This window comes from Poeciliopsis prolifica, unplaced genomic scaffold (assembly GCF_027474105.1).
Source record: "Poeciliopsis prolifica strain line A6 unplaced genomic scaffold, Auburn_PproV2 SCAFFOLD164, whole genome shotgun sequence".
NCBI classification, from domain to species: domain Eukaryota; kingdom Metazoa; phylum Chordata; class Actinopteri; order Cyprinodontiformes; family Poeciliidae; genus Poeciliopsis; species Poeciliopsis prolifica.
Window position 1 is genome coordinate 341,359 of NW_026562539.1, and position 25,850 is coordinate 367,208.

The 25,850-nt window shown below is 38.5% G+C and overlaps 3 long non-coding RNA genes across 3 annotated transcripts; 2 read left to right on the plus strand and 1 right to left on the minus strand.

Moving 5' to 3' along the window:
- Window positions 1-1,174: 1,174 nt before the first annotated feature.
- LOC129356299 (uncharacterized) lies at window positions 1,175-11,439 on the minus strand. Its single transcript, XR_008605392.1, has 3 exons — window positions 11,310-11,439; window positions 1,918-2,004; window positions 1,175-1,301 (listed from the first exon to the last, which is right to left on the minus strand). It is a non-coding gene; the product is annotated as an uncharacterized LOC129356299 (long non-coding RNA).
- Window positions 11,440-12,467: 1,028 nt separating this feature from the next.
- LOC129356298 (uncharacterized) lies at window positions 12,468-25,648 on the plus strand. Its single transcript, XR_008605391.1, has 3 exons — window positions 12,468-12,591; window positions 25,153-25,278; window positions 25,558-25,648. It is a non-coding gene; the product is annotated as an uncharacterized LOC129356298 (long non-coding RNA).
- On the plus strand, window positions 15,738-17,382 carry LOC129356297 (uncharacterized). Its single transcript, XR_008605390.1, has 3 exons — window positions 15,738-16,174; window positions 17,050-17,146; window positions 17,254-17,382. It is a non-coding gene; the product is annotated as an uncharacterized LOC129356297 (long non-coding RNA).
- Window positions 25,649-25,850: the final 202 nt, after the last annotated feature.

The following is a 25,850-nucleotide window of genomic DNA, read 5'->3' on the forward strand; positions in this document are numbered from 1 at the left end:
TACAACGTGATGTTCAGACTGATGGTCAGACTTTAATGCCAGGCCCGCTATCAAAGAGAAGATCTGATCACTGCTGACTGGAAGCTCGGTTGATCAGAAACCCCTGAAGTAATTCTGTGTTGCGTTTTCTTATCTGTCCCAATATTTCACTAGGAGATATTCACTTGGTATTGGATCAAAATGAAATATTTTTGTCACTCTCATCATAAAATGAATTTTTTTCAAGCCGGTATAGCTTGTGATTTTGTAATATAATGGTATTCATATAATTCTGTCTCAAATCATGAAAATATCAGATATAAACAACATGTCAAATCATTGTATTCAGAGACTTATACTTGGATAAAGACTTTGTACTTTTATGTAAGTACAAAGTTCTTAGATAAAGTGTATATGAACTAATGTCTGAATTATATGTTCAACTTTATTTACTGCCTAAGCACCTCAGAATCCTGAGACAGGAAGATTTTAGTACTTTTAGAGTAGAACATGTTTATTGTATTTAAAGAAAGTTACAGCAAAGAGGGGGAAAAAACTGCTTTATCTATGCAAAATCACAAAATGTACAGTTATAAAAAACAGATGCCTGGATTATATGTTCAGCCTTATTAACCATGTATGCAACTCAAAATGCTGAAGAAAGGTTTTAGACTTGTGACTTGTGTTATTTCTATGGAATCACTTCTATATTCAGCCTGAAAGAGCGAGTGTATAGGAATGAGTGAGCAGACCAGAGCCAGACTGATCTGCTTGAACACACTGCTGTAAACACCGTCCTATTTGAGCTCTTCACAAGAAGCATGCAAAGATAATAAAACGAAATAACACAGAGATCTTAAGGAATACGGCCACCTCATGACAATAAATAAAAACTGAAAACAGAGAAGCACAGTATATGACAATTTATTGCAAATTGAGTAGAATCAAGGATGCCTTAGAAAAGAACATTTTGCCAATTTGAGCAATAATCTGAATTTGACTGCATTGCTTGATAACAACTATCAATTTGTAGTGGATGAACTGGACCATTAATCTATTAAAGGCCATGACACAACAAGGGCTGTGAATTGGTACTATATAATTAAACTGAATTGAATTAAAATTTATGATGTAAGTCTTTATCAAATTTTACAAATAGAGTAGATCTCGGCATCTACTCTACATCACAGCCTGATCTAGAGAAACTCATCCACGCGTTTATCTTTAGTCACATTGATTATTGCAACAGCGTCTTCACAGGCCTGTCCAACAAATCAATCCTCCAGCTGCAGCTGATCCAGAAGCTGCTGCTCCTGTTCTCACTAAAACCAGGAAGATAGAGACATATCACCAGTTTTAAAGTCCCTCCACTGGCTCCCTATAGCTCAAAGAATAGATTTTAAAATACTCTTGTTAGTTTATAAATCACTGAACGGTTTAGCACCACAATACATCAAAGATCTGCTGTTGTTGTTTACAACAACCTTCCAGACTCTCAGGTTCTGGTTCTGGTTCTGTTCTGCATCCCCAGAACCAGAACCAAGAGAGGAGAAGCAGCTTTCAGCATCTATGCACCAAAAATTTGGAACAAACTTCCAGAAAACTGTAAAACAGCAGAAACCCTGACTTCCTTTAAATCTCAACTAAAATGCACCTGTTTAGAGTTTAATTTGAAATGTAATCAATTAAAAATTTAATGATGGAATAATGTATTGTTTATTCTATGTTGCATTACTTTGCGTTTTTGTGTTTATAATGTAAAGAACTTTGAAATGCCTTGCTGCTGAAATGTGCTATACAAATAAAATTTGGTTGATTGATTGATCTAATGTTGGTGAAATACAAAGCTTTAAATATCTGCACAATGAATATAAGCACCACTGTTGAACTGGAAGAGGGTGTGTGTGCTAAAGCATGACTTGTTTCTAAATTTAGTACCTGGAAGAGGTTTCTGGTAGGCCCTAGTATGGCTCTTGTTTCTCCAGTGACAGCCTATCCCATCCAGGATCCCGGCATGCCTGAGAACTGTTGAAATGCACATCAGGTTTCATTACCAGCAACTACAACGGTAACTGTTGATCAACTATGGAGTTTATTACTGCCTGGACTGCAGTCTGACTGTTACCCTGTCTGAAAAACATAATTTTTCTGTATGTAAGTACATGTGAGGTTTTCTGTCTGTATTAATTATTGGGAGAGGGAAAACAGCTATTGAAAGACACAATTCTGTACCTTTGATTGTAAAGTTGCTGAAGTAGCTTCCATAATTTATGCTTTATAAAAAGGACAGTTTCTCTGATCTTTTTGAACCTGCAGAGCAGCTGTCAGTTTTCTCTTATATTAAAATGTCCTTTGGTCTTCCTCAAGGACATGACTGATCTGAAAGCATCCATCTGTTCTCTGTCACTCTTCTTAACTGCTCTGAACTCAGTGAGAGCAACACTATCTCATCTTACTGCGATCAGAGGGAAGGAAACAGTACGGAACCAAGACCAGTCAAATGCTCCCTGTTCTTTCATGTATGTCTTATGACTGGACGATACTTTGTTCCAGCTTTCTGTCCATTATTTTGAAAAACAACTAAAGATTGGACAGCGAACATCTTACATCTGTGCATTTAGATCTCAACACAGATACTCATTTTGATGCAATTGTAGACTGGATCATTGTAACAAGTCTTACCTCAGACTGTTATTTTAGATACCAAACAGTTGGAGAGCCTGTTTGGTATCTCATTAAAGGGACATGTCATGTCAAGAACAAAGTCAAAAAGTTCCTCCCATCATATGAAGGACCTTATCCAAATATTGCAACAATTATATAACTAATGGCTTTGGACAAAATCAGTTTTCTTCCTTGGGTCAGTTTAAACAAAAAAGACAGATTAGATTTATGGAAAATCATATTAAAGGTCAAGTATTAAAATAACACATTCTATTATCACTTTTGAAGAAAAGAACGGTTTGGTTTGAAGAAGAAAAATGTTAGATTTCCCTTAAATAAAAAATGAATACCTTCATTTAAAGTGTCTTAAATGAAGGTATAAATACTATGATACTCTCAGACGTAAAGCTTATTCGTGTCCAATAACATCTCTGTTTTCATAAGCACACAAACACACATACCACTAAGACATACTGGACTCAATGAAAACGACTCTACTTCAGAGACGGAGTTCTGGTCCGTCGGTTCGATTGCCTTGATGACATACAATGCTACCCACAAATTGTGCTGCCACGTAAACTACAACTTGACGTGATGAGACAGATGCATGAGGGGCCGGTGGGTGGACATTTTGGTGTAGAGCGGACCTTGACCAGATTAAGAACCCGATACTACTGGTACCACATGAGGGAGGATGTTTCCCTCTGGTGTAAAACCTGTACCAGCTGTGCATCAAGGGCTCGTCCCCGGAAGACACCACAAGCTCCTATGGGAACAGTCCAGGTAGGAGTGCATTGCAGTGAATATTATAGGACCACTAAATGAGTCTGAGCATGGAAACTGCTTTGTGCTTGTGATACGAGATTACTTTACAAACTGGACTGAAACATTTCCTATTCCAAACAAGTGAGCTGTGACCGTTGCCATTATCGTTGCTAGTGAGTGGGTGTGCCGCTATGGAATCCCTCAAGCACTAACACAGTGAACAGCAATTCACTGTGTTAGCAGTGAATTGCTAACACAGTGAATTGTAGACAAGACTCACACAACACCATTCAGGCCGCAGTCAGATGGTTGAGCATTTCAACGCAGTGGCGGAGCCAGAGGGGTGGCCGGGGTGGCACTTGCCACCCTCAACAGAGCCTTTGCCACCCCTACTGCCACCCCACTGGAAATGGTAATTTTAAAATATAATACTTATGAGATCGGCAAAGATTTGCCAGGAAAACTGTAATTTCCGACTGTCCCTGAAGGCAGCCCGACGCTGTTCATTGAGATGCATCCCTGCTCCAACACACCTGAATCAAATGAATGGCTCATTACCAGACCTGTTCAGAGCTGATCTCGGTCTGCTGGAGTAAGGCTGCATCTAAATGTTGCAGGACGGTAGCTCTCGAGGATTGGACTTGAACACTCCTAGAGTTACACCATCGAGGAGTTTTGCAGGTATTTACATTTTACCGCTCAGCAGTAACCACTGTTTCCTTCCTAATGAGAGGCGGCACTTGTCATACATTTGTAAAAAGAAAAAAAATGGTTGTGCACCGCTGCATAGTGCCTCGTTTATTATATTAGCCATGCTAGTGCTGATAGATCGTGTTTTAGACAGATTCTTTTAACATGTTTTAGTGACATGCTGCCCTCTAATGTTTTATATCTCCCAGCTCTTGCTTGAAATGTGTGGTAAGAATATGTGAAAAAAAGTTTTATACTGACTGAAATGTAAGTAGGCTATGTCATATGAAAGCTTTGAATTATAACCTAACTAGTTATATTAATTAATTTTGAATGAAAGGAAACAAATATTTTTTCCTTTTGTTCCATGAAACGGTCCATTTGTATATGGAGCCCTCTGATAAAGCCTTGCTCACCCTTTGGCCACCCCTTGAAAAAAAGTCTAGCTCCGCCACTGTTTCAACGGCACCCTCCAAAAGACTCTGGCTACTACAGCAGCTGCCATTGCGATTGGGACCTGATGATTCTTTATGCTGTTATGGCATACAGAGCAACCAAACATAGTGCTACAGGCTTCTCTCCAAACTTTATGATGTTGGACCGAGAAGTAAGTGAACCAGTGGACCTTGTGCCAGGTTTGCCTCCTGATCCGGAACACCCCACTGCTCCAGAGTATGTGCAGCAGATGCAGGAACAGTTGTTGGCTCACCAAATCCCTAGAGAAGCCCTGGGAGACTCGGGGCTCTTCTCACAAGTGCAAAGAGACAGTACGATAAGAACTGCTGCTATACACAGAATAAAGTTGGAGAGCCTGTTTGGTATCTCATTAAAGGGACACGTCATGTCAAGAACAAAGTCAAAAAGTTCCTCCCATCATATGAAGGACCTTATCCTCTCCGGTTCTTTTACCGGACACAATAGAACCCAAGGTTCAAGGTGACCAGTTAAAGCGCTGCTGCAGCTGGGAGCCCTTGGACAACACATGGGTCTTGGTCCAAAGTCAACACTGAGAACCTATGGAGGTTCCACCACCAATCTTAAGAGGAGGACTTGGCAGACTGTGACCTGGACCTGCTTGTTCTCTGATGCAACCAGTGCTGGCTGTTTCCTGCTGCCTACCTCAACTGCATGGGTCCAAATCTGGATGTGTTCACCCCATCTTGCCCTTCCACTGTCAACCATGAGAATGGTGGGGGTGCGATGGGATATTCCCCTCCTTTGGGCACACCAGTTTGATGGTGTAGGCGTCGGTGCAGAGAACCAGACCAGTACGGCACATGGATAATTCCAAGTAGGGCCATGGATTCAGTTTAGGGTTCCAACTATTCTAGTAAGCTAAAATTATTCAACAAGGCCACATATATCTATTTTCTTTATTACTGTTCAATTGTTCAAACTTTTAAAAAAAATTAACCGATGAGCAAATGGTTATCTAAAAGAACATGTTTTGCTGTATGTTTTTCATACCTGATAGTGTTCAGTTTGTGTCCTGCCTGGTCATCATAAATGCCATTGAGTAATTTCTTTCCTCCTCTATGGCATGTAAAGCTTAATTTTGCAAATATAGCTTCACCTTACATGAGCTAAATATATCACTGGGATATGTAATTTGATACTATACCTCACCTATATGTAATGATGATTGACATAGCTATCTCTTGTTAGCTATAGGGATTGTGCATCAGTTTTATGGGTTGTAAGGCTGGAGTGGAATTATTGCTTAAATGCCACCCAGAGTGGGGGTACTGTTGCAGAAAGTGCCTCCACTATATGTGATGATAGCTCAGTAAGTGGTGTGTATGTTGAGTGTGGATGAGTGAGATGTGTGGCAGCTGTCCTCCAGTCAAAAGGGGATGCTGCGTGCTGAAACCCACATGCTAGCTTTATAGTGACCTTGAATGATTCAGTTCAACAGCCAAACATTTATGCTAGTGTCCTTGTGTGAAGCTGAGTTTCAACTTGAAATTAGTTTTGATTCTCCTGCTTGGCTTTGTATATTTCTGAGGGATTTTTTTGCTTCAAAACACCGTGTTTGATAATGTTTGATAACGTTTGATAAGACTAAAATTTCTCAATGTTTGATATTGCCTAGCAAAATGTTTTACATCAGCCATGTTCTGATGTAAATGGCTGTTTATAGCAGCCATGTTCTACATGGCTGCTATTTTAATATATGGATGAGCTCCTCTAAGTTGTAGTTGGTGATATGTTATTTTCTGCTGATCATTTATGTGACTAAAACAAACAATATTTTTAGATCAACTTCTAAGGTATGTGAACCTTCTGTTAAAGTCATTTGGAGGCTCAGAATCAACCCAGTACCGATCCACATTCTCAAGAGAGAAAAACTCACCTGACGTAAATTACATTTTTAGCTATTGGAGTAACGCTTAGGAGAAATTAATTTAATTTAACAACATGCATTATGAGTCATGTTGTGCTTTAAGTGGACCAGTATGCATTGGTAAGTTTTCATTTTTTCTGTTCAACGTACTAGAACTTTTTCCCAATGTAAGCTTAGCACTGAGACACATTCAAGTGTTGTAAAAACTATTAAGTCAGTCTTTTTCCTATTGCTTCACACTACACATGCGTTAAAAAAACATATGTTTGCTCCTTACCCGTCAAGTGTTGGATATGACAACATGGGTGGACGGAGACATAATTGTGATATGGAAAACTATGGCTGGAAAGAGGGGTGAAATATTGTGGCTTCCCTGCCAAAATGGAAGACTTGACAGGCATGGCTTGCTCTCCTTCTGACCTGTAACTGGCGCGCTCTGCTTGCAGACAGAGGGACCAAGGCAGTCTGTCAAGTTTCCTGGTGAAGAGATGGAGCCAATGCACAGACCGTCAGTGTTGAACCATGTATGTTCCAGACAGATCAACAGGGTGTCAGGAGCCTGTTGATCAGAAAGGATGTCATCAGACTTCTACTCGAATGGAGTTTCCAGAAGAGGGGGAGTGTGTGGAGGTTCCTCCATCTTCTCCGTGTTAGTATTCCTTTCTTGAGTGTTAGTATTTAGTTAATGTTTTATATTGATAATATTTATATTGATATCACTTTTTCTTTGGTGATGGGTTTTTGGTATTAAGTTGTTTACTAGATTGGGTGCACACATTTTAGTAAACACTTGGTTTATTTAGAATATTAACTATTTTGTTTTTTGTTGAGTTGAAGGACTGGCTGGGAGGATTTGATTGTCTTGGGTCAAACCAGTAAATGGAACAAACCATTAGGGTGTGGGAAGCAGGGAATTTGAAGTGGAAGATTCCTCCTCTCGTCCTATTGTTAAAATATTTATGGTGTTAGGTTGTTCTGTTTTATAGTTGTGTTAAAGTAAAATGTGATTTGAATTTGTTATTTATGTTTATGTATTGGTTGTTTTTGTTTTCTCCCCTGCCCCTCCTTGTGTGTGTGTAGGCTAGCCTTTGTATATAAATTCCCCTGTGTGTTCATTGTGAAGAGTCAGTTTTTGTTTTGAGTTGGTATGCTTTAGTTGATTTTTTTTTTTTGGGGGGGAGGCATTTTTCTTATATTTCTTTTTGAGATTTGTTGTAAAAAGAAATCTTTGTTAAGCTCTTTTGAAAAATTAAATAGTTACTTTTTTTATATGCCTTTGTCCTTGGTTTTGCTGGTTGGACCATCACAATAACATACAAGGATGTATAAGTATTCTTAGCCCCTGAACTCTCTCAACTTTGGCTACAACTGAATCACCAGTATGCTGTATTTAAGGAAAATAAATAGTGTCTATTTACTAAGCAATGTTGCTATGACTGAGGCTATTAAAAAATTCAAAACCTTTAGGAGGGTCTTTTGTGCTTTTTTTGACGTAGCAGCCCCCAAAATCTCCCGATGGTATTAACCTCTCCTAACCGCTCCAGCACTGTCAGTTGAGACAGTGCTGGAGCACAATGCCCATGCCCTTTTTTAAAAGTCTTCACTGTATTTTCCAGTGGTACCATGACAAGGGAAAAAACTTTTACAATCTGAGATGCACAACAAACTTGACAGAAATGTGTAATACATAATTAACCCCTTAACCTGCACCGGAACGCCCTCATGCTGTTTTTCCATTGTATTTTCCGGGGCTGAGATTTAAGGGTTTAAATTCCATTACGATGCTTTTATTGGGCAACCTAGAGTCCCCGCCCCCTCCTCCTATGATTGACACCACATTTGACCAATAATGTTATGAAATGGTTTTTCGTGCCAATAATATCCACAGAGCGATTTGAGCTCATTTTCACATGTCTTTATAGAGCTTTGGAAAGTGGCATCACTGCTGTAGATGTACTCTGCAGCGAAGGATATGAAGGGATATGGGCGCCATTTTGAGGGGCCATAAACATAACCAGCAAAAATGACTTTCTTGCAGATTTTTGGAATCCTAGTTTCTTATAATTATTTAGTGATGGTACAAGGTTAGATGTAATGTCCGATCACATGACCAAAATGGTAAAAAATTGCAAAACGGACTTTTGTTTCACCGTTTTCCTGCCTGGAGAAACAACGTGGCGATGGAGTTAAGCTAACAGATCTAACAAAAGGGAGATGAATGTCCTGGGTATCAGTGGTGAGACTTCCTGATATTATGTTCTCCAACATCCCAAGATACCAAAAAGTTTGATCCAGACATGTCCATTCAGGTGAGTGTCTAAATTTGCTTTGTTGATGTTGTGTCATCATGCTTTGCTATGATTTTGTCCGGGTGTATTCATATTTAGTTATGTTGAGTTCATTTAAGTGGCTCAACCTTGTTAAGGTCGTACTTTATTGATCCATTGGGAAGACTCCCTCAGGAAATTGAAGTTACCAGCAGCTTACAGGCAGAAAGGTGGCACACAGTGAACAAAATACAAAAGAATACAACAAATACAAATTAAATACAAAGGTACACACTAAATGTCAGTAGGCAAAACCCTAAATTAAGCAGAAATAAGTAAGGAGTAAGAATATAAATAAAATATAAATACAACACAAAAGAAAATATAGGAATTTGGAGGATAGATTGACCAGTGATATGATATTGCACTATATGGTTTGGCCTGATAAGTGTGAATATTTGCAGAAAAATACAAGGGGTCACTACTCCACTATTCTTCCCTCTGTCCTGTGTCACCTCCCACCCTCCAGTGAGAAGTTGTACAGTCTGAAGGCGTGGGGGACAAAGGAGTTCTTGAATCTATTGGTCCGGCACTTGGGAACCAATAGATTCCCAAGTGCCAGAAGAGCCTGTCACTGAACAGGCTCCTCTGGCTGCTGATGACGGCATGTAGAGGGTGGCTGCTATCGTCCATGATGTCCAGCAGTTTGTTCAGTGTCCTCGCCTCTGCCACCGTGACCAGAGTCCGCTTCACGCCGACCACAGAGCCGGTACGCCTGATCAGTTTGTCCAGTCTGTACGTGTCCTTCTTGGATGTGCTGCCTCCCCAGCAAACCACGGTGTAGAAGAGGACACTGGCAATCACTGACTGGTAGAACATCCACAGCAGTTTGCTGCAGATGTTAAAGGACCGCAGTCTCCTCAGGAAGTACATCCTGCTCTGCACCTTCCCATACAGGTGGCTGCTGTGTTTTGACCAATCCAGTTTACTGTCCAGCCACAGCCCAAGGTACTTGTAGGAGTCCACGGCCTCAACCTCAGTTCCCTCTAGTACAACTGGTCTCGGCTTTGGTCTGGACCTCCCATAGTCTATAACCAGCTCCTTCGTCTTAGCGGTGTTGAGTTCTAGATGGTTTGTGTGGCACCAGAGAGCAAAGTCCCTCACCAGACAGCGATATTCCTCCTCTCTGTCGTCCCTGATACATCCGACTATGGCTGTGTCGGACTATTTTAGTCCGAGTTTTGTCAGTGGACATCGAGGTTCTTCCATTCTTGTGAAGTAAACAATTTTACTAGTGTTTATCAAATGTACAGAATGAATACTAATATGTGTTCTGATATGTCCTCTTCAAGGCAAAACGACATATGAAATGGATGAGCTCAATCCAGACTAGGTTCCAGCGCTGAATCTGGATCACTGCGAGGTAAACGCCACAACATCGGACCAACATGAGTCAAAGAGGCGATACAGCAAGACCATGATGGATCAACAACTGGGTGAGCAAGTTACAGAGATTGTTTTCATTATAAAACACAGTAGTGGTGGCTATAGAAGAGGAGCAAGAGGCTGAGGAGGAAACCCCAGCAGAGGAGCTCAGCAAGGCTGCTCCGAAGAGCAACATGAACCATTTGTGTTGATGAAATGAATCATATGTTAGGTAAAAATTTGATACCTAAAATATTTCAGGTAATAAACATATATGTAATGAAAGATTTTATTTTTAAATTAACATTTTATGTGATTAAAGTAAACAATTATTTAATCTGACATTTTGCAGTAGACATTTAATGTAAACAATCAAACCAAATGAAAGAGCCCATCTTTAAACATTTAATGTAATCAAACAGTTCAAAGTAAACAATAAAGGTTATGAAATAAATCACACTTTAATATTTGTTGTATTTAGCATATTTCAGGTAAGAAGTGAATATGTAATGAAATAGATCCTGGCCTAGAATTTTATGTAATTGAACATTACATGTAACAAATGTTATGATCGTCTGAGGTAATACATTTTATGAACATTGTTTAAAAATATTTGTAAAATATAAAATTAGTTAAAAAAAGAGGGGTTAAATGTAATAAAGATGAGTGTGCTTCATCTATACAGTAGAACAATTTCATATTGATTATGAATTAATCAGGCCATGATTTGGAAGCTATTTAAGAAAACGTTTAATAGTAAAGTTATTTAAAATATTGAATATGATTTAAAATTTTAATAGAGGCTAGTGCCTCGTGTAATTATCACTTTTTGTATCAGTTGGTCACAAGGCAAGGCAGCAGTGTTTGGTTCAGAAATTGACGGTATGAGCGCTAGAGGAGGAATTAGCATTCATAAATCGGGTCAATCTCGAGCTAAATGCCCCTTACACCGCGGAGCGCAGATATCCAATATCCAACTTGTAAACAACTTCACTGCGGTCGGTAACACAATGTAAATGGCGAAATAACGTTTGTTTTAGTCTGTGGCCTCAAAAGACTGCACCGAGCAACGTAAGCTCCGGAGCGGAGACAACAACAACCACCTATCATTTTAGTCTAGCTTAAGCTAACCGGAATATTTACAACTCTCTTGTTCATATACTGACATTTCTTACCTTCTGTCTCTTTGAAAAGGTTTTCTTCGTCTATACAACATCTTTGTCGAAAGAGAGAGCATGTGACCCCTGTCTTGGCTTCACTTCACTGGCTGCCTGTTTATTTTAGGCTCTGTTTTAAAATTCTTATGTTTGTTTGTTTTTAAATCGCTGCACAATCTTGCCCCGGCTTACCTCACTGAGCTTTTTCACACTTACATACCTTATCGGTATCTAAGGTCTGCAGATCAGTTGGTCTTGGAGGTACCGAGATCTAGACGGAAGCTCAGAGGGGACAGGGCTTTCTCTGTCGTGGGTCCTAAGCTATGGAATGACCTGCCTTTGCAGGTTATAGAGGCTCCTTCACTGTCCATTTTTAAAGCTCGTCTTAAAACCCATCTATTTTACTTGGCTTTCAACTCCAGCGAGATCTAGTTTTACATTGTTTGTTTTAAACTGTAAGAGTTTTTATTTGTTTTTATCTATTTTATGTACAGCACTTTGTATCAGCTGTGGTTGTTTTAAAGTGCTTTATAAATAAAGTTGGTATGGTATGGTCTCTCTCTTCTGTTTTGAGCCCAGGAGTTTTTTTCTGCCGCCCATCTTTAGCTCCCTGTGCTCAAGTGTACGGAGCCCCCTTGGAGACATGGGGACTTTTTTTCTTTTGCGTTCCCTCGCATCGCAAAGGTTTTGCGAGGGAACGCAAAAAATAAATAAATAAAAAATTCCCCATGTGCCCTTGGGAGCTCGTACGAGTGTACTTATACAATTCAAATTTTAAAAAAAGAAAAGAAACGCGCCTCAGTTCATTGTCGAAGCTGTGTGAGAAGAGAGAGCAGCTGGCAGGAGGGCAGGGGCAGCTAGTCAGTGCTGTCCCTGTAACGTAGTTAATATTGTACAGAATTCCACTTGTCTTTACTTCCAAGTTTGGGTTCAGGTGTAATGGGTGAAACAGACCCCCTCCTGGTGGTTGGCAATGTTAAATATAGTGAACATGGATATCTCGTTGCCAGTTCATGAGAGATGGGCGCGAGGTAGGTTCACTGGGAACATTGTAACGGTCCTGTAAAATGTTCTGTTAGTTTGTTGCTAACATAAAATACTATTCCTCGTAAGGTGCTGTACTGCCGGTGATGAACCTGGTCCCTGATTATTTTATATCCTGTTTCATACAGATAAACTACATCTTGTATCATCCGGTCTCCTGGTCCATATTCACACAACGCAGAGTACTGACGAACAGCCATAATAATTAAAAAGGTTACATCCCTCTGCTATTGATAATTTCATATACAAACAGCGGGTAAGTACATAAAATGCTGACGACAAAAAATTCTCCACATCGTTTTTGCGCTCCCTCTAGTGCAGCGCCCCTATGCGTTGCATATAGTGCATTCCCTACTGGCGACATACTGGCTCTGCTCATCATTCAACCTTTGTCATTTGTGGAGTGATACTGACCCCAAGTGGTCAACGACTGAAATACTTTGTAAACTGACTGCTGACATACTTAATATTATTAACAGAAATGAATAAGTATTTGTACTATAACAATGACGCATTTCTTGTGCGTATGCATGTTTTACATTAGGGCCAGGTGATGAACTTCTCAGAGCTCTGTTAAAAGCCTGGGAAATTGATTTCAAACCTAACCCTACTTTAAATGTCTCCACAACTCCCTCTGTAACCTGCTGTGTTCCTTGGTCTTCATGATGATGTTTGTTCTTTATTGTTATTGAACATACTTCAGAAGTCTTCTAGGAAAAAACACACTGCTGGAATGTTTGCTGATTAGTTGGCTCCTGAAGAAAAACTAGCTGTTGCACTAGCTGTTATTTCAGGTCACCAAATTAAGCACTGAATCCAAGTGTAACTCATACTTTCCAGATTTTTCTTTGTCAAAAATTTTTGAAAACCCTGCAGGAATTTATACTTCATCGCTTAGTGTTGATTTTTTACATAAAATTCTGAGATACATCAAAGTTTGTAATTGAAAGGAGAGGGAAGAGGAAAAAACTTGACTGAGATACACATACACATACAAATCATTGCAGCTGTTCACTTAGGAAACTTCATCTTCAATGACATTAGTAGCTTAGTTTTTCTGGTTTGCTCTTGACCCTTAGACCCCACTTTTGTCTGACTTCATAAGAGCATGTCTCCATGCCAGCAGCATGGTGAGCTCCCGGTTGAAGAAATTTCAGAGAATAAAAGCAGTGAGGAGCTGAGCATGGAGGATAATGGTGGAAGTGTATTTTGGTGGCTCTGGGAATCTTTCCTGGGAGTTTCACCTGAGGTACAGAAGACTACAGTTGAAACTCTCTCACTATTTCTCTGTACTACTGAACTCTAGTTAATTTCTTCTCATGTTGGTGTTCTTTGTCAACTGAAGGTCAGCTGCCACATTGAATATGGGCTAGACATGGCATAGACAAGGCTGTATGTTTAGGAAACATAATTAAGAAGTGAGTGAAAAGAAACTTGAAAAACAGATGAGAGCGCTCACAATACTCCCAATTCTCCTTCCTCTGAAAGCTGCATGACTAAACTTTGTTCTGGGTTTCTTTGCTCTCTTTGTTACTTTCACCTCCTTAACCTGTTCCAAAATTTGTACGGACAATTCCTTCATTCATTGCTTGTACATCTCTTCTGTTGCTACTGTTTTCAGTTCCATTGTTTGAGGCAAGCAGCACATGCGTCAGTTATTTTTTCTTCCTCTAGATGGCACTGTCAGGCAGGGATTGTAGTTTGTTCAACTGACATTCATTGAATGAATGTCAGTTGAACATTCACTGAATGAAACCTAATTTTTTTTCTCTTGGTGTTAGAAAGCAGAGCTTGTTGTTTCAGAGGAGAAGGAAGTAGTGACTGGCCTAGGTGCTGGTCAGACTGCAGAGGATGGAAAGGTAACACAAGAACATTCTTTGTCCTTTTGATTGGTTTCAGCAGGATACATCCAGTCATCAAATTTTGTCAAAAGTTTTTGTAAACCATGTAGGAATTTTCCATTGTCAAATCCTAAAAGTGGTTCTGATGCAGTAACAGAACCAGACACCGATTCTGATTTATTTGGTCCCGTAATGCTTGGTTGAACATTGGCCAAACAGGCCAATCTTTTATTGTGCATCTCTACAATAAATAGAGATGCACAGAGAATTCAGAGTTCAGCTTGATCAGTTTAGACCATGAAGGCTGAAAATTTGCTGTGGTTTGAGCTTTTAATATCTGTCATTGTTGACAGACTTTCTGCCCTGTTACAAGTGGCCTTAAAACATAGGTAAAGAGACGGACTCGACAGGCAGCCCCTTTACGCTGATTTGCAGAAACATGAACTGGTGTTGTTGCTCCAGTTCACAAACACATGTAGTAGTGTTTGTGAACTGGAGTGTGTGATGTTGCCATTAGAGATAGTTTGTGAAGCCAAATGTTTAAACTAATTTTTATTTCAGATCATATTTATATATATATATAGATGTCCTTAATCGGCCATTTGTGGCAGAATGCATAGAGAAAACTACTCATTAATGAACTGTTGAAATATGCATACATAGTTTTCTCTGGATTCACTGGGTATTTCTTGAACATCTTTTTACATTGATGTAATTTGCCACTATGTTGCTTTGATTTAATTGCTAAAATAATATTTAAACACACAACTGTTATCTTGAAAATTCTATTTATGAGTCTGTCACATGGTTTAAAAGGCAGCACACAACCTTTGTGGTGTGAATATTTGAATGAAATCATTTATTGCGATCCAGTCTGGAAGAGGCACACTATAGCGCACAGAGAAAGAACCTTTAGCCTAGGGTAGTGTCTTGAGTGACAGTTCTACTTGAAAATAGAACCAAACCAGATAGTGGCACATACCACTGTTGTGTTTCACCATGTAGGAATTTTTTGGCACTTAGTTGATGCATAGCTTTCTAAGCCCTCACTCAGAGCTCCATGCCACTCAGTTCAGGTTTGATTTTGAATGCTCACGTGTTTGAAATATTTCCATCTTTATTTCAGATGTATAAATGAGCAGATCTTAGAGGTTTGTCTCTGTGGATTTTTGTTAGAACTGTTTTGTTAAGGGAACTGCTTACATTTTCTGTGGAATACACAATGAGCTATGCTAACTGTGCTGATAATGCATTAGTAACTACAATATAATTACTCTATTGTAAAACTTTGTTCTACAAAGACTCTCAATCTCTCACACAACTGGTGTGATATTACTTTGGCATCTGTTATAACATATTTAATATTTACTCACACCAGAAAGCTTAGACGTACATATTTTAAATCATAAGTTAAATCTAAAACTGATAGAAAATTTTACAAATACTAGAAGCTAGAAATCAGCCTGAAATCTTCTGTCAGTGCAGGCGCGTACAGAGGGGGGTGCTTTGGGGGCTTGAGCACCTGCCCCTTTTGCTCCATGGCCCCAAGTGCCCTTTTGGTGTTTTTTTTTCCTTACACATGTACTACAATTATTACTATATTACTATTATTACTATTATTATTATTATTACTTTGCAAGAAAAACAACACAATAAGCCCTCCGGTCACATTGTTACCTTTGACCTTTTGCCCGTGACGCACGACGCACTTGCCTCTCGCGCGGTGAGATAAGGCGGCTAACTGCGGAGCTCAAGCTAGCGACGTTCCAGATTACAAAACAGCTTTTGGTGAACTGAAAAAAAATATTTTTGGTGAAAACACTGGAGTCGGCTTGCTACTTGTCAGTTAACGGAAAACGTTAAATGTTGTATCGTTTCTCCTTCAGCACGGAGTCGCGGTTTAAGCAGAAATGAAATATAACAAGACAGGCGTCTTAGAGAATATAAGTCTCTAAGTCCGCCTTTCTCTGAATAAACTGAGCGGGAGGAGACAGACAGGTGAGGAAAAGCTGTTCTTATCTATCGATCCAGTATTTTTATCATCAGACATTAGGCTGTTGTTGTGCTATGAGCTAGCTGCTAGCTAATGACTTTGCTAGCAAAGCAAGGTAACTATAGCTTCCCTGTATTGTTAATGACAGCAGTCATTCTTCAGTATTACTTATGCAATAGGGGCACACCGCCCGTCCAAAACCTATCATCTCCATAATGGATATATGTCCGATTTTCTAATTTTCTTTGGTGAATGATGTATTAGGTAAATGTATCTTGAAGGAGAATTTAAATAAAAGTCCAACAAGGATATTCATTTAGAATTAAAAATAACTCATCCTGAACTACCATGATAGATATAATGTATGTAATAATCAAACTGTTTCTGTCCAATAAAAGCATTTCATTAATGAAGGAGCAAACATAAACTTTTATTTGCACACATCAGAAATCTTTGGTTTTGATTTTAGGCTCTCCCCAGACCTCATGTGAGAATCACAAGCAAAACTTTGAATAGCAAGCAAAGATTTCTGACATGCGCAAATAAGTTTGTTTGTTTTGCAAATAATTTTTTTAAGTCATGAGATAAAAAATTGTGATTTCAGTTTAAAAAAAAATTTAAGTTAAACTTTTTTTGTTGAAAAAAATGTTACAATTCAAAATGTCTTGATCACAATTTTATATTATTTAATTGAGGTTAGTATTTGAATTGAATAATTGTGAAACAAATTGAACTCCATAGGAGAGGTCTCATTTTCTCTTAAATTAATATTGTTATGCTATGGACTGAAAAACATATTGGTTTAAACACAAGGGTAAAGAATTGGTAGTGTGGTTTATTATAGTGTTCTGATCATAATTCTTTGTTTTGCTTTTTTCAGTTCAAAGACGCCACGTAAAGAGAGACGTCAGAAACAAAAAAGAAAGGCAGTGGATTGTTGACCAACTGGGTCAACTGTACCAATCATTCACAGTGAGGTTATTAACATTCTTCAAGACATGACCAACAGAAAACTGTTGCTATGAACAAAAGAGAACAAAAACAGCAAAAAATGCTTAAAAGTTTGAAATTTGTTTTTAAACAGTTAAAAGGCAAGAGACTGAAATAAATAAGACTTCACTCAACACAGAAAAAGAAAAAGAAAAGAAAAGAGAAACTGACAAGAAAAAAAGAAGAGGAAAGATTGAAGAAAATGTACATAGGTACTTACAAAATACACTAAAACACAAATAGAGTAGTCTTTTCTCATAGTGACATACATTAATTACATTTTTGCTTTTGTTTTTTTCCTGCAGTTCCACGTTAAAGTTTGATGCAGCTCTGTTTTTTCTGAATGGACCGTCTTCATCTCCACTGCAAGTACAGCAACCCAAGCAGATGTTCTTTGATTGTATGTCTCACAATTTTGTAATCTATCATTGTTAATTAAACTCTGAGAGCTGTGTGACTTTGTTAATATTCTGTCCTGAAATGTGATTTGATGTGCCCTTTTTTTTTTAGCACCTGCCCCTTTACTAGTCTATGCACGGCCCTGTGTCAGTGCATCTTTAATGATAAGCTAGCACAAATTAACTCTTAACACCTGGCCACAAAATCCTAATCAACAACATATGAGAAGATTTTTTGGGGTGTATTTTGACTGATCTGATCCTGTACATGTTTCTTCAGGATATTGAGAGCTCTACTGACACTGCAGAAGCAAGTTCATCTGAAGCTTTGACAGAAGCTCTGGACCCAGGGAGAACCCAGGGAGAACCCAGTCCTTGTTGGTGAACACAGCCTCCATTGTCAACTTCTCCCAGTCTGACTCTAGGCCCCAGCACAGATGTGTAGTTTCCTAGATGTAGCTTTTCCTGTCAATGTCTCAAAAATATATGATGTTCCTAAGAGATATCTTTTATTACACTAGAACCTATGAATTGTCATTTCCCTTCAGAAACCTGTTGCAAACCATCCAGCCTTTTTTTTAGAAACCCTGTTACAGGTCAACCTGCCAACATTCTGTACATCTGTATTTAATATACATACAATCATCCATAAAACTGTGTCTCAAGTTTTATTAAGACCTGTGGAGCTCTTTCTTGTAAAATTTTTGTCAAATTACAATGACATTTTCAAGAATTAATTTTTGTAAAGGCTTTAAATCTAACTTAAGCTGAATGTAGAAAACTGTTCTGCATTTAAAATCCTCGCATTCACAGAAAGGTTTCTTTTTGTCTTCTGACGCAAAAGCTCATGGTTTCTCTCCATTATTAAAAAAAGCTTTTGCTGGAAACCTTTTCTACATTTTACACATTTTTCGACTTCCAACTCTGCTCTTAGAGACCAGCCTCCGTTTTTCCTTTAATATTTCCATGAATTAATTTTGGTCTCCATTGGAACTTGCTTCTGTTTTTGTTTTTGTTTTAATGCCAACTGTCTTTGAGTCTGTGACTAAAGCAGAGGTATATTACCAAAATCCTCTTTCAAATAGTATAGCACATTACATACAACTGTCTGGAATAGTGTGAAACATGACACATCTATAACATTCAATTGTTGAAGCTCACAAGATTGGATAATTTGGGATAATGCCTTCAGAAAAATTAGTGATTTGGGGGAAAACCTGGAACTCAATCACTTTCAGACTTTATGGAATTAAGAGTTTCCTGAATTTTAAAATGTGGTTTAATCTGGTAAGGGGTTCTTCAATACTTTAGTGACCAACTATTGCCAGCTACCCCATTGGAGAGTGACTTTTAGCCAAGTCTTTCAAATTAAAATGCAGTTTTAAGTTTATTCTTACATCTCCCTGATCTGTCAATGTAGAATTAGTTAGAATCCCAGAATTCTTAGAGAAACATGCATGTCAACCCTGTCAGGGCAGGTAATAAGTAATGTGGACATCCTCTCTGAAGAGGACTGAAATTGAAGTAGATGTGTGCTAGAAGATTTCTTGTCTTCCAAGTTTCTGAGCACAGTATCTGCAACAGGCGTTTAGTGGATGAAGGTTTCTGTGGCACCAGACAAAGGAAAGTGCTGTGATGGAGCGAGTCTTCTGTCTTGTTGTAAGTCTTCTTCTCTGAGGAGATGCAATGTCAGACACTGAGAAAAGATTCATGGAAATGTATTTTAGACTTAATTTTTATAATGTTATAGACCGCTTACAATACTAATACCGTTATGAATTTTAACCTTTTTATTTGTCTGCAGAGTTTTTTTGAATGCATCTACTATATGTGTTTGTGAATTAATACACAGGAATATGCTGTTTAGTTAATGAAATACTTTCTCAGCTAAGTTAACATCTCAGCTACTACTATTCCAAACAGATCCCTGATTATGACAAACCATCTGATAGATTTTCTCTGCTTTTTGATTGTTGCCATGAAAATGCAGTGGTTTCACCTGATAACTGCTTTATAAACAATAAATAGATATCTGATACAGATATCTAAATTGTTGTTTTTGACAACATGTGGGTTTCAGTTGACAGCTGTTGGTTATTACGCAATAGCCAGCCCCGCCCTAATCCGCACAACTCCTCTGGACTGACTACTGACCAGCTCTCCATCTAACGGGTCCGGAAAGTTCCTGAAACCTGGGTATTACCCTGCAGAAGGCCTGAGAGGGACAATCTGGCTAAGCTGGTGTGGAGAGAGACTCGTCTAGCTCTAACTACCTATATCCAGAAGTTATGACCCTTGAGATCTATTTGGGTTGAGAGTGGAGCCTCAGTTGAATCAGGAGCCAAAGTTATTCCAGCGGAGTGTCAGCTTGTCTTCCCTCTGGGTCCGGTGCGAAGCTCCTCTGTTGGTTTCCTTGCCTGCTGTTGCTCGATCCACTTGCCGGGGACGAAGAACCCCAGCTCTCCGTTCCTTGCATATTTATATTCTTTCCTCCCGTTGTTGCGGGGAGCGGATTACATGGTTTCTCAAGTATGTGATTACTTCATACCAGGTTCTGTTGGACCTCAGTGCATCTTTTGACATATTGCTGAATGGACTGGAGAGTTGGGTTGGACTCTCCAGTTCGGTGCTCGACTGGTTTGAATCCTACATAAAGAACAGGAATTTCTTTGTTTCAGTTGGAAACTTCTCATCAAAGAGGTCAAAGGTCACATGTGGGGTACCCCAAGGTTCAGTCCTAGGACCCCTCTTATTCAATATTTATATTCTCCCACTAGCTCAGGTTATAAAAGGTAATAATATTAGCTACCACAACTATGCGATGACACACAGCTCTACATTACAATGTCACCAGGTGACGCTGAACCCATCCAATCACTGATAAATGCTTAGAGCAGATAAATATGTGGATGTGCCAAAACTTTCTCCAACTGAACAAAAATAAAACTGAAGTCATTATTTTTGGACCTAAAGAGGAACGATCTAAAGTCAATGCACAGCTTCAGTTATTACAACTAAAAACTAACAATCAGGCCCGAAACCTGGGAGTAGTGATGGACTTGGACTTGAACCTCCAGAGCCACATAAAGACAGTAACAAAATCGGCCTTCTATCACCTGAAGAACATCTCCAGGATTAGAGGACTAATGTCTCAGCCAGATCTAGAGAAACTCTAGAGATCTAGAGAAACTCATTCATGCGTTTATCTTAGTCGCATTGATTTACTTGAGATTTCCTTCAAATCTCAAGTAAAAGGCCCGTTATGATCTGTTTTCTGCATAAACCCTGGAGATCTCTCACACCAGTTTTTATGACACAGCAGCAGAAACTTCACATTACATGCGTGTGTTGTTCCTGCTTCTGTTCAGTCGTTTTCATGTGTTTCTATGTAAAACAAAATGAAGACAATAAATATTCTGCAGTGATCTACTTGTCAGTGTCTTCCTTTCCTGTGTTAGGAGCTTTTGAGACAGCACTGTAAAGTTGTGCAGACTGTTGTACTCTAGACACACAGTTCACACACATCCTGGAGATACTGCAACAGGGAAACTGTTAAATCTAGAAGTCCTAAAAACCTGAAGAAGCCTTCTATCAACACACGATTTATTCACACTGTCTGACATTACATTCAGAATACATTTTTACATAAAAAGTATTCAGCCCTTTGGATATTTAACCCTTTTATTGTTTTCACAATCAAGTTGTCAAAAATTAGCTTTTTTGACAAAAAATTCTTTAATGCTAATATGCCAACATTGTCATTGTTTTCATATCTACAAAACAATGACAATCAAAATGGAAATCTGAACACTAAATTTAGCACGGATATTAACACCCTATAAAGTGTGTGAACTTACTCTGACTTAATTCAACAGAGGTCCAGTTGCGAGTATTCTTGCAATGAGTGGAATGGAGATCATATGACTGCAGAAAGTATGCAGACTTCAGACACTGTAGAGCCATCCACACTGATTCCAGCCAGAGGTGTCCACTTACTTATTTTATGTTAAATATTTTTAAGTAATTGCCATTATTTTGAAGAAATCAGATTTCATTTTGACATTAAAATTGCTTTTGTCCAAAAAGTCAAATCTTGTTGATCATGTCTGATTTGATAAATTAATATCACACGTAAAACATCACAGGGAGAGTTAGCATATATAAAAAATACCTCCTCCTACCCTCCTATTAGAACTGGTCTTTGATCAGACATGATGTTATGCATCCTGGCAGGTGTAACGTAGTTAATATTGTACAGAATTCCATTTGTCTTTACTTCCAAGTTTGGGTTCAGGTGTAATGGGTGAAACAGCACCCCCTCCTGGTGGTTGGCAATGTTAAATATAGTGAACATGGATATCTCGTTGCCAGTTCATGAGAGATGGGCGCGAGGTAGGTTCACTGGGAACATTGTAACGGTCCTGTAAAATGTTCTGTTAGTTTGTTGCTAACATAAAATACTATTCCTCGTAAGGTGCTGTACTGCCGGTGATGAACCTGGTCCCTGATTATTTTATATCCTGTTTCATACAGATAAACTACATCTTGTATCATCCGGTCTCCTGGTCCATATTCACATAACGCAGAGTACTGATGAAAAAGCCATAATTATTAAAAAGGTTACACAGGCAGATGTGACCTTATTGTAATATATATGTTGGCTTTTTATAGTTATTTTGTGTTGATTGTTAATTGAAAGCACACTCAAAATACCTGTACGTGTGTAATACTGGATTTGTAAACAGTAAAAGAAGATTTCTCTGGGTACTTATTCAACTACAACCTCATAAATCTGATAATAACGAATTCAAATCTTTTATGCTTACAAATGTTAAATAAATTGCCTGATACACGCAGACAAAACTGCCTTTATGCACAGATACGGTTACGAGTGCACCATTATTTTGAGACTCATGTCAAGCTCCAACAGCTTCAGATTTGTGCATAAATGGGGTGTTTAAATGCTGTTGGAAAGCTGGGTCATATGACTTTTGCTCAGAATCTAGTGTTTTCATCCTCTGAAAGTTTATCACTGTGCTTGTGCCAAAGTGACAAAGACATTATATTTGTTGGAAAATTGAATATTTCAGTCCTTATTTTATAATACTCCAAAATTCTTTATAGACATTTGTGGATTTTAGAGTGGTATAGATGAGATTGCGTGGTTAATAAAATGACCACTCGGTGGCGGAATGGTTCGCTGGCTGGATAAACAGGTTGTCAAACAAAGAAGCAAGACTTAAGCGTCTTGTGCACTCGTAACCAGATCTGTGCAATTTTGACCTATGTGGATTTCAAGCTCTGGCAACTGATCCCAGAGCTCAAGCTGGCATCAGTTGTTCTTTAATTCTCCTTCTGCATTTCACCTAATGGGCATCAAGGTAAGGTCAGAGGTCAGTCTCCAGCACAAAGCTCCTGCAAGGAGGAGCCATAATATTACTGCATAGGAAATTCCCGCCATAGTTTCTCTCTGAGGAGATGCAATGTCAGACACTGAGAAAAGATTCAAGAAAATTATTTTTCTTCCATCAACCGGAATGCAACTCGTACCGCTGCGTTCCACCCACAAAAGTGGTATCAAAATTTGCGGCTCAGCACCGGGAGGGGTGCTATTAATTATATGGAGAATTGGAGTTACGATGGCGATGTAAAAAGCGAAAAACGAGCTAAATTTCCAACTGCCAAAACACAGAGCATAACTGCCACCAACTGCCGCTCCACCAGAGTGAAAAATGAAGTGGATTTTTGACCCCAAACCAATTTTGAAATCGACGTCATGCCCACACATATCGCCCTATCGGTATCAAATTATGAATTATGAGTTTTGACTTAATGCTGCAATTTAAACCAAATAATTATTTCACAATATGCAAGAAAAAAACGATCTGCTCTCACCTAGTTAAAGAGCACACATTTATCTATTTTAACATTATCAAGTTAATGCAACTACTTATTTTACTATAGAATAACTTAAATTCTTGTTTCAAATTGCATGAACAAATTTTCTGATCTGATAATGAATTTTATTAAACATCAAAATGAATTCTGCTCAAAAACATTTAATGTGAATAGAACATTATCTTGAAGCTTTTCAAACTGTCAGTTGAATTAAAATAAGCACTTGCCTTAACACACAGGAGACATATCAATGTACACACTTCCATCTCACTCACGATGCAACGGGATACAAAAACATGCCACTAAGCACTCTGGGAAATAGTTCCCACTCCTGTCTTTTTCTTCTTTCGTTTTTTTTAAGTGCTAACCTCAAAACTCTAGTTTATTCAACTATTGGCAGTTTGACAAAATTGATGAAAAGTTAACACAATTTACTACTGTAAGTGTATCTTTCACAAACTTACACATTTAGGTTCAAAATATAAAATTCACTAAATTTATTTGACTTAGAGAGTAGGAGATAGTAGTAGGAACATAAATACATGCCGCCGAAAAGATTGAAAATGTTTGATTGTCATGTTTACATCAAACGCAGAGATTTGAAATTGTTAGGGATGAACATTCAGGACAACAAGCAGCTAAGTCGCAAAACAGTCCTCTTTCAAAAATATCACCACTCTATTATTCATTCTTGAAGCAATAAATTGATTTGGCTAACAAAATCACCAACAACCAGGAGAACTGTCTCAACTGGAATTGATAGATTAGGTTGAATCTGAATCCCATTCTCATCACCCCTGAAGACCCCATCCCCGTAAACAGCGTTGTAAGTGTTAAAAATAAAAATGAAGATATAGAGTCAGTGGAAATAAAGATATTTGACAAACAATACAGAAAAGAAAAGATCAAAAACTTTTCTTTCATGTATTGAAAGAAATACATACATGTATGACATACATGTATGTCATACAGAGACAACTCTTCCACAATCTCACAGACTCACGACATACAGCAAGCACAGTGTGTTGCCAGATCTTGCGAAAGAAACCAAGCAACCAGCTGTATTTAAAGCTTTTAAAGCAGATTTACAGCATATATCTGCATATAGCACTGCAATACCCCAAACCATGTACCATTAGATTTTTGTTTATTTTGCCCGAAATTGCAAATAATGAATAACTTGGGAACAGTGTGTTTTAATCTAGTAAGGGGTTCTTCAATACTTTAGTAATTAACCAACACTCCCAGCAGGCAATACAGTAGAAAGAAGGGTAGGGAGCAAAGAAAAAGAAAAGAACAGAGAAAAATCAAAGAAAGAAAGCAAGAATAAAGAAACCAAGAAAATAAAGGAAGAAAGAAAAGATTAAGCAAAGAAGAGTTTTTCCCAGCAGGTTGTCTCCTGATGAGGCTGATGTGGAGAGGCACTCAGCTCAGAAGAAGTGGGATTGCCTTCACATGCTGCTTTGGAGGACAGCATGAAGGAAGCTGGCTGAAAAAGAATGAAAAAAATGATGTTCTTGCTATGGTTATCACCTTTGAACAGAAGCCACACTGTTTCCCATTGGTGCTATGGAAGCTCCTGTAGGGACTGATTAGACTTTGTGTGTGTCTTTGACTTTCCTTCAGATGTTTCTCTCTCCCTTCTCATGTATGCTTTTTTTGTGCACAAGACTCTCTCTCTCTCTTTATCTTTGAAGGTGACAGACTCATCTATGTAGGGTGGAGATGGAACAGCAGGACATATGATTGGCACAAAACACCTGAAAGAGCTCCATGAGACATCTGAATAGACGGAACACACACTTGCTGAGCTAGCGAATCAGGTAGGTATTTGCTATCAGGCTGTTTATCAGACAATGGAAAGAATCCCACATTCACAGATGTTGAATGTGGGTAATGTTCTTCTCAGGACCAACGACCACAAATGAGACTGAGGATGTGTTCAGTAAAATTTCAACTTTTTTCACAATTCTGTCTTTCCTACAAATTCACAAACAATCCAAATATCCTAAATGAAATCTCATTATCCACCTTTCTTCTCCAATTTGATTGTTATTCTGATACTACTGATGCTTTATGTTTTCTTTTTTTTTCCTTGCCAGGTTGGCCGAACCACCTTTCTGGTGAACCCCCCACATTTCCTCGCCCCATCCACAAAGTTGCCAATATCAGCTCAGAAGAAGTGGGACTGCTGTTAGGTTCCTATTGATATTATTTAATTATAAGAAGTATTAGAAATCCTCTAATTGCACTGTTATCATATGGCATTTTTTATTTATTTAACATCAGTATGTTAACAATAATTATATTTTTTTCCCCTTTACTCACATTAGAGTTAGATGAAAAACAAATCTTTACAAAGTTATGCTTTGCAAAAAAACAACAAACAAACAAA